Raw genomic sequence first — 8,533 nt, 5'->3', positions numbered from 1 at the left:
GGAGTTTGCATGTTCTCCCTGTGCAGGTGTGGGTTCTCTCCGGGTACTATGGCTTCCTCCCACAGTTCGTCTGTCTCTGTGTTGTCCTACAATGGACTGACGACCTGTCCAGGGTGTCGCTCATTGATGGCTGGAGATAGGCACTAGCACCCTTCGCAACCCCACTAGAGGTAAGAGTGTTGAACAATGGATTGATTGATGGATTTTAACACCTTGAAATCGGGCCTCTGTTTCTTTAAGAAATTCCTGCTCCTTCTGACACACCGCCTTCAGCACATCATCACAACAACATTGCTACAGAAAACTTCTTATAACGTTTTTATTTATTTATCAGGAAAGGGTAACAGGCATTTCAGTAACTATGGCTAATTTATTTGGGAAGCCTCCATCACAAGATATAATAATTCAAACACTTATTAAGTATGTAAAAGACACAAAATTAGCTGAGAAGATTTAGTATGTGTATGTATACAATATAGTTATTTTAGGATTTTAAAAGATAAAAATAGAATTTCTGGATTACACCTCCATCCAGTTGATGGCGGTAATACTCCAAGCCTGTAAACTGCCAGTAAACACCACAGAAGAAGAAGTTTTTACGTCTATGGTCCCACCAGGTGTTTGCTAATTGCTGTTGCCATTTGTGCGCGCGGGCCAGTCGGTCTCGCGCGTGTCTGTACGGGTCTAGCATTTAGCCGATTTAGCTCTTCATATTCTGCAGCTCTGATGACGAGCTTTGTGGAAAAGGCAACGACTTGTGAGACCAAGTTTCTGCAAACACAATGGGTACCAGGTGAGATTTGAAGAATTTCTTAAACATGAAAGAATCAAAGTAACATGCCAGGTATGATTTTGATGAGAGAATAACAAGATGTAAAGCTAAAAAAAAAAAGGTAGATTTTCCATAATACTGGTCTTTTACAACGGAACTTAATGAACACGATGTAAAAATGCATAAAGTGGTGAACAAATGTGGCAGAGAGAACATTTTAAAATAAATTAAGCAAGATTTATAATATCCTTGTTGCGTAGGTGTGGAATATTTTACTTCAGCTGTTAGCACAGCTGAAGTAAAATATTGTTTACCTGACATTTAGTTCAATTCCTGCATTTAGTTTCCTTCAGTAGGAGTCTGTCTCACAGCTTGACATGATCATATTTGCCCAGATAGTTATTGACCACAGCTTTCTACCTCACAAATTTTCTGTCACCTTTCTTCCTGGATTCTGGTTTGGTCATTCAAAAACTTCTGTTTTCTTCTGGTGAAACCATTCTTTTATCGAATTTGCTAAATGTTTGAAGTCACAGGGATGCTGAACAGTTCAATCTTATCTTTAGCTTCAGTTACTTAGCAGACACTAGAAGGTTTTGGGTCAAAACTAAGCGGCATTTAGAACTGTTCATGATTTCATCCGCTATGTCGTTGTCTTTGGAAGAAAATGCTTCTGTCTTTCAACCCCACTCATCAGCCCGAACATATGTAGAAAACAGGAGATAGCTGTCACATGTGGAAAACAACCAGCACTAATGAGAAATTCCTACAGCTTCCTCAGTGCTGTCAGGCTCTTGGCAACCTTCCTGAACATTTTCTGTTCAGTTTTGGAAAAATGGCCAGTTTTAGTTATTTCCCCGACAGTTCCATGTTTTCTCAAATTACTGATGACCATATTTACTGTGTCATGGTTGGGTTTTTGTGCCTTTCTGGTGACTTAAGACTTTCATACAATAGGATCAGTTTGATCCTTTGTAACCTCTGTAAACTATGGCTTTAACCACAGGATGAAAATTAGTAAAGCATCGAGTGGATTGTATTTACAGTTAGTGAAACTCTAGAACTAATAGAAGTTTAAATTAAAAATACTGAATGTTGAAATTGAATTTAAAGGTTATACAAAGAATTAGTCAAAGTGTGTGCATGCCACATGACCAGGGTAAATGCAGTTTGGCATGACACGTAGAGTTCAAGCTTGTAAGAATGACTCATGGTGTCACGGCAAAGCATTTATTGCATCCTGTGAGATTTGGGGTTTTCTTATGTCAATTTTTCTTTTGGTTGATGTACTTGATGTTCTCACAAACCCAATTGTGTTTTATCAGCAGGTAATGATTATTTAAACTTTGGTTTCTCTGATGTTTTTTTTTCTCTTAAGGCTGGAGCTTGTAATAGAGTTACAACATAACGTCGTCTGACAATGAGTCATGTGTAATGCAAACTTCTGTGGTAATTAACTGTAAGCCACAGGAACGAGGGTCATGGGAGGACGTTTTATGCGAGTTATCCGACAGAACAGATGGAGGAGAAATAAAACAAAACGGGTCAATCAGTTGTTGAGGCAAAGCTTAAACTTGGCAGGTCCAGTTAATGGCGTCTGGGAGACTGAGTTGAATTTACATAAGTAAATCTGATGTCCTCCACCCTGAAGACCACGAATCTACAAATGCAGCATCTGCTTTATGTCAGCGAGATCAAACATTCATTGCATTATTATTTTTGACCTTTTGATCAGGGTCTAATCCAGTGCAGCTACAATATGTATAAAATCCAATTTTTAGCAAAATGAGTGACTCAGGGGACTGATGTCTTGAAGTTTTCATTAAGCATGCCAATTTGATCTACAAAAGTTGTGAGTCTGAAGCACGCAAATATCGGGTAGTGTTTGATGGTCTGAAGAGCATCATTGTTTGTGGCACGCTATGCCAGAAAATACAAACCATGATGGCTTGTCTTAAGGAACAAGGAAAAAACAACAACAACAACAAAAAAAAAAGCAGAAGAACCTGAAACATTGGGAAATTTTACCGTAAAAATATGTTTTTTTTTTATACAGTACAATTCTGGAAACCACAGCTTCCAGCATTTTGTCATAAATTAGAGATATTTTTTAATAGTGTAAGGGCTTAGACCTGTTTCTCTTGATCTGTAACTTGTCCCACCGATTTGTCTAACACCTATTAATATTTTGTTGAGTTACCCTTAGAGGACCATCAGCATCCGTTGCTTGGAGTGTCTTATAATTTCATGTGTCAAGCAACAGTCAACTATCTTATCTTGTTAGCGTGTTAAAAGGTCAAACTCTTTTCCCTCTGTAAATATATTTGTGAGTACTTTTTAATATCTCGAAATTCAATCCATGACATAAACCTGTCTTGCATAAAAGCCACATTCAGGAAAGCCATGTTGCAGTTTAAGCTTTTTCAATCTCTCTATGACTCCACTTCTTACTGTTTTATCACAGCATCTTGAAACTGATTCCAAACTTCATCTGTGTCTTGAAAACAAATAATTTAAACAGCTCTGTTTCTCAGATGAAAACAGAACCAAACATGACCCCAACATGAATCCCAACAAAGCACAATAAATCTAATAGACTTGTCATCATACCATTCACATGACTACTCATAACATATGAACATGCTTTTATAAATCAAACCACCAGCTTGCCTGAAGAGACGGTGACTAAGACGAACTCCGTCTTTGCTCATGGTTTATTGTTGTCTCATCCAAGTTGTGTCTCTGTATCCACCCATCCCTGAGAGAGCAACCACACACTGCAGAACATGTAGCCGTCAGCCACTGATAAGCCACATACCCCAGAAATCCTTCTGAATCCAATTAATCTTTAAACCTTGTGACTATTTTTCAGCGCTTTTCCATGGCTACCATCCAAAGCCTGCTGCATTCTCAGAGAGAAAGACATCCATTCTCTGGTCACAGTTGGAGCATCTTGCTCAGTTCGAAATCTTGTCCCACAGCTTCAAACTGCGTGAGCCTGCATTTGGGGGAACAAATAGTTCACCAAGTATTTAAAATTTTAAGGAGAAAGAATATGATCTTCTTTTTCCAAAACAATAAATTTACTGTTAGATTCAAATATCCAAAGAAAAAAACCTTCCCACAGGTTAAAATTTCCTCTCTTTTTTTTGTCTCATTGCCATTTGAACCTTAAAGCTTATTTTCTTTTTGTCCAAAAATGGACTGTCAATGTGACACCATCGTAGAGTCCATCAAAAGAGTAGTAACGTCATCTATCTATAAAACTCAGTAGACCATAATGAAATATCTTGGCACTGGTGATTTCATGACATGATTGCAATTTCTTACATCTAAGCTTTGTTGATTGGCTGCATTGTTCTGCAGGGAGTTTTGGGTGCCTGTTTGTCTGTGTGTGGCCTTGTATTTGATACATTGTAAGGCCCATTTTTCCAACAAACACCACACTGAGAGGGCCGCCTTGTCCTTATGGGCCCAAACCCCGAGCGTGAGGTGTGGAGGATGTTAATAATGGGCTTTGGAATATGTGAGTCACTTTGAGGTTGTTGATCCACTTGATCTGTTTAGTCCCTTTCCTCATGAGTCAGACTGAATTTGGGTTTTAAGCTTGGGGCTTTTTTAATATAAGGGCTTAATTTGATATAATTATTACAAACAATTGCTTGGTATTTAATTTTGTATTACTAACAATAATATATATCCTGCATTTTCTTTTGCAAAATAGAAAAAGGGAAGAAGGCAAGACAAACTTACATTTATCAGGGCTTTAAATACGTACAATATCCTCACTCAAAAAATGTGATAAATACATTTTTTTTGTAAGATGAGAAGTGCAGATTTTACGTAAGATAGTGACTCTGAGGCATGGTGAAGATTTTCAAAAGGAAGAAACCAAGTTACAAACTTGACATAAACATGACTGGATTTAGCATGGACGAGAAAGAAACGTAAAAAACCAAACTTGGAGCAGGAACTAAAACAAAGACATGAAACCTGACAATAAAATAATGTTAATTTGATATTTGGAAGTGTGGCCAATGCGGACTGAACGGCTCCGTTCACTTCCACTCCTGCCACTGCTAAAACTACAGACAGGCTGCAACTCTAAAGCAATACAGAAAATCAATGTTATAGCTCATAACGTCTCCCTCTGTTCACTGATTGGTCCGATTAAAATTCTCCTGGAGGAATCTGAGTCAATGGGAGAAAGCCTGGAGGTGCTAAAAAGAAAATTGATACTCAATTATATATATATTTCCTACACTATAACTGGAAAAGAGTCCTTGTGATAAGAATCTTTAAATATTAGTGATATTTACAGTGAGGAAACAAAACTATAGGCTTTTTTTTTTTAAATGAGGGAAGAACCTCAATTGTTGTTTTACCAATTTAACAGAAGAAAACAAACATTTTGCAGTTAGCTTTTGTTAAACACAGATTATGATGCTGAAATCCCAACTTTAGCTCAATAAGTGTTTGTTTCCAAACCACTTCCAATTTAAACAGTGTTTTGACCTCTGTTTCTATCTGTTTATGTACAGTATCCCACATACTTTATGATTAGCCACGGGATGTGACTGTCAGTCTCTGAGGCTGAATTCTTACATTTTAAATTCAAGCAGGCAGATAACAGTCTGCTCAGTCACGGCATCCTATTTTAATGGTGTGTTTGGAGTAATCTTCCTTGAGAAGAAGCAGATGTGCTGTATCACATCCAGAAAACAATGCTGAAGGGGGAAGATGTTTATCTTATGAAACAGAACACGTCAGGTGGAAAGGCCAAGCTGACACAAGGATACCGATGGTTTAACGCAATGAAAGCTGGATTGAGCTTCTTGTTTTCTTTTTTTTTTTTTTTTTTTTAGGAAATTACCTGCATGACTCAGGCAACACAGAAACACACCAGTAAAGCAGGATCTGTGCAGATTTGATAAACAATCTACAAGATAATTTTACTTCTATGTGTAGCTTTTCATGCAAATCTTTCGGTTTCAGTCAATAAATACATTACAGTTTTGCATCAGATGATAAATTTTGCATTTGATTCCTTTTGAATCTTTGTGTATGGATCAATCTGGCCTCTCCTCCACACTCCCACAAAACCAGTGTTCCCATTGTAACACCGTAACCAGGCCATGGTGACTGACCAGCAGGAAGAGTGGTGGATTTTGGGTTAATGAGAGCTTCCGTGTGGGAAGGAGTGAGTCCACAGCAGGAGGGAGACCTCTGCGTCATTCAGACAAAGGGATTTTCCATGTTTTGATGTGGGAATGCTCTTTCAAAGTGTCTCTGCGTTGGGATAATTTAAGCCACATCACGCCACCCAGACAGCTTTGTGTTCAAGGCATTTTTATTTTTCCTGTCAGGGGTGCTATAGGTGGATTCCGACTATTGTGTAGATTAGGTGTAAACTATTTCTGCCCCACCCTGTCAGCTCCAACTCAGAGTTTAACTTAAAGTTTATAAAAAATATATAAATAAAGAAAATTTCATATTTTTTTTTTCTGTCATCTTCTCATTGGGTAGATTTGGTGAATATTTGCTCCTGGGTTGGATAGGTGAAATGATCCTAAAAGCAAACATATTATCTTGTAGATCAGACTGTTTTCCGCTGAGCTTGTGGTGTTGTAGCATTCAGTTCATGCTGCTTGAACCAGGGGCCTGCAGCAGGAAATGGCCTGGGTCCAGCATGGCTCCGCTTCAGGTCTGTGAGTAATTTTGTTATGATATGTGCTGATTTTGGATCTGAGCTTTAGTCCCCAAGCACACATAAACAGACTCATGCAGACTGTTTGCTCTATAGTTGTGAGGACAATAGATTGAATCTGCAACCTGTTTTATGGTCCGATTAAATTCATCTCGGTAGAATTTTTATGTATGTTTTTCTTTTTTTGTAAACAAATTTTAATCTGCAGCCTGAAAATTAAGCTTTACTGACTGCACACTGGAGGTGTTTCTCCTTTGATTTCTCTCTGTTATTGTTTGGAAAATTATGCTGATGAGGTTGTAAAGTCACATAAATCTCTGACATACTTCATCCTGTGAGCGTTGAGAAATGCCTCATGTTATGACAACTCAAATGACTCACAGAGTAGACTCAGGTGACCTTCATGAGAAACTATTTAATCAACAATCAGAACTAAAGAAGATTTTATAATGAGAGGTGAAAATTTCCCCCCCAAAAAACAAAAAAAATAAGACTTCTTGCTTATTTTTTTGAACAATATAGCTGAAAGCTGTATCACGATATAAGTGTTTCATATCTTTCTATTGATAATTATTGATTATATCTGAAACATTGCCAAACTGGTGGTGTGGCCTTTCCTGTTTTATCCTCAGTTTCTTCTTGAGCTGGTGTACTCGCTTTCTCCTTTCACTCCACAGCATTCTTTTTATTTTTAAGTCATTATGAAGCACTGTGGCGAAACCTGAAACTGCTGCTGCGCAAGGTACTTAACTAAGTTGTTGCTAGGTAACCAAAGATTGAGAGAGTTAGTTGATGCTCCCAACCTTTCCTAGCTAGCTGTGAGAAGTAGAGTGGTTAAAGCCTTTCCTCTGCCTACATCCCCTAGAATGCTGTTCAGTTCTGGACAGTGAAATTATTAAATATTCTATCAGACATATTGTCTATTGATATCGGTCATGTGTTCATCGTGATATATTTTTATTGATATATTGCCTAGCCCTACCTCTTACTTTAATCTAAGGTATTAATTTATAACAATAGTGAGGTCTGTAGTTGAAAAGTGTAACACTATTTCACTCCAGTTGTACTACATTTAGTATCCACGACATTACACATTTCTGATATTGATTTTTTTTTTTGTATGTTGAAGATCAAATCAGTAATGATCAGATTTGATCTAATTATTTTTTAACTTTAAGACAATTTATTTTAGACTAGATATGACAAAAACAATCTACTCTGAGGTTTTTACCTAAGGAAACCAATGGTCCCAGGTAGAGTCCATGGCAATTTAAATTATTTACATGCAAGCTGATGAACAGTTAATGACAACATTTATACATCAAGCTTCTGACCAATTACAAATAGACGGCTCATTAACATCGGGTTTGTGGAATTCTGTAAAAGCATTGGCATTGGGCTGGTTTGGAGCCAGCTTCTTATCAGCGTTACCACGATGCCAATCAGGAAAGCCATGATAAATGATTCTTCCAGAGGCAATTGTTGCTCCTTTTCAATTGTTCTCAACACGGAAAGAGTTACAGAGACATTTCCCAACTGGTCAGAGTTTATCACTCTACTGTGGGAAAGATTATTCCCAGGTGGAAAGCAGTCGAATTAGCCGCCAGTCTTCCAAGTAATGGATGACCCATCAAGTTCAGCCTCAGTTCAAAGGGTTTAACGCAACAAAAACATAAAAAGGGCACAATAACTGAGAGTTGCATTTAGTTCTCTACAGGCTAAAATGCAATTAAAACACAATGGGTGTTTTAATTGCATTTTAAAACACTGTGTAAAAATGCAATTAAAACACAGTAAAAAGGAAAGGCAGTAAAAACAAAAGCATTTGTTGTGTTGCTCGTTTGGATAAAAATCCAGAGCTGCATGAATACATTTAGCCAATCTTTATAAAACTGGAGGAACACTGCAAAGGTGGGAAAATTCTAATAAAAAGGAGGTCAAGAAGGTTTTGCAGGTACAAACTATCTATGTACAATCAACACATGTTTCAGTTTTTACTCTACCTGGGAACTTTGGCTCAGTTTATGGTAACATAATGCTAACATGATGTGCCA

The sequence above is a fragment of the Poecilia formosa genome, unplaced genomic scaffold, assembly GCF_000485575.1.
Source record: "Poecilia formosa unplaced genomic scaffold, Poecilia_formosa-5.1.2 Scaffold113, whole genome shotgun sequence".
Taxonomy (NCBI): Eukaryota; Metazoa; Chordata; class Actinopteri; order Cyprinodontiformes; family Poeciliidae; genus Poecilia; species Poecilia formosa.
This window is presented reverse-complemented; position numbering follows the sequence as displayed.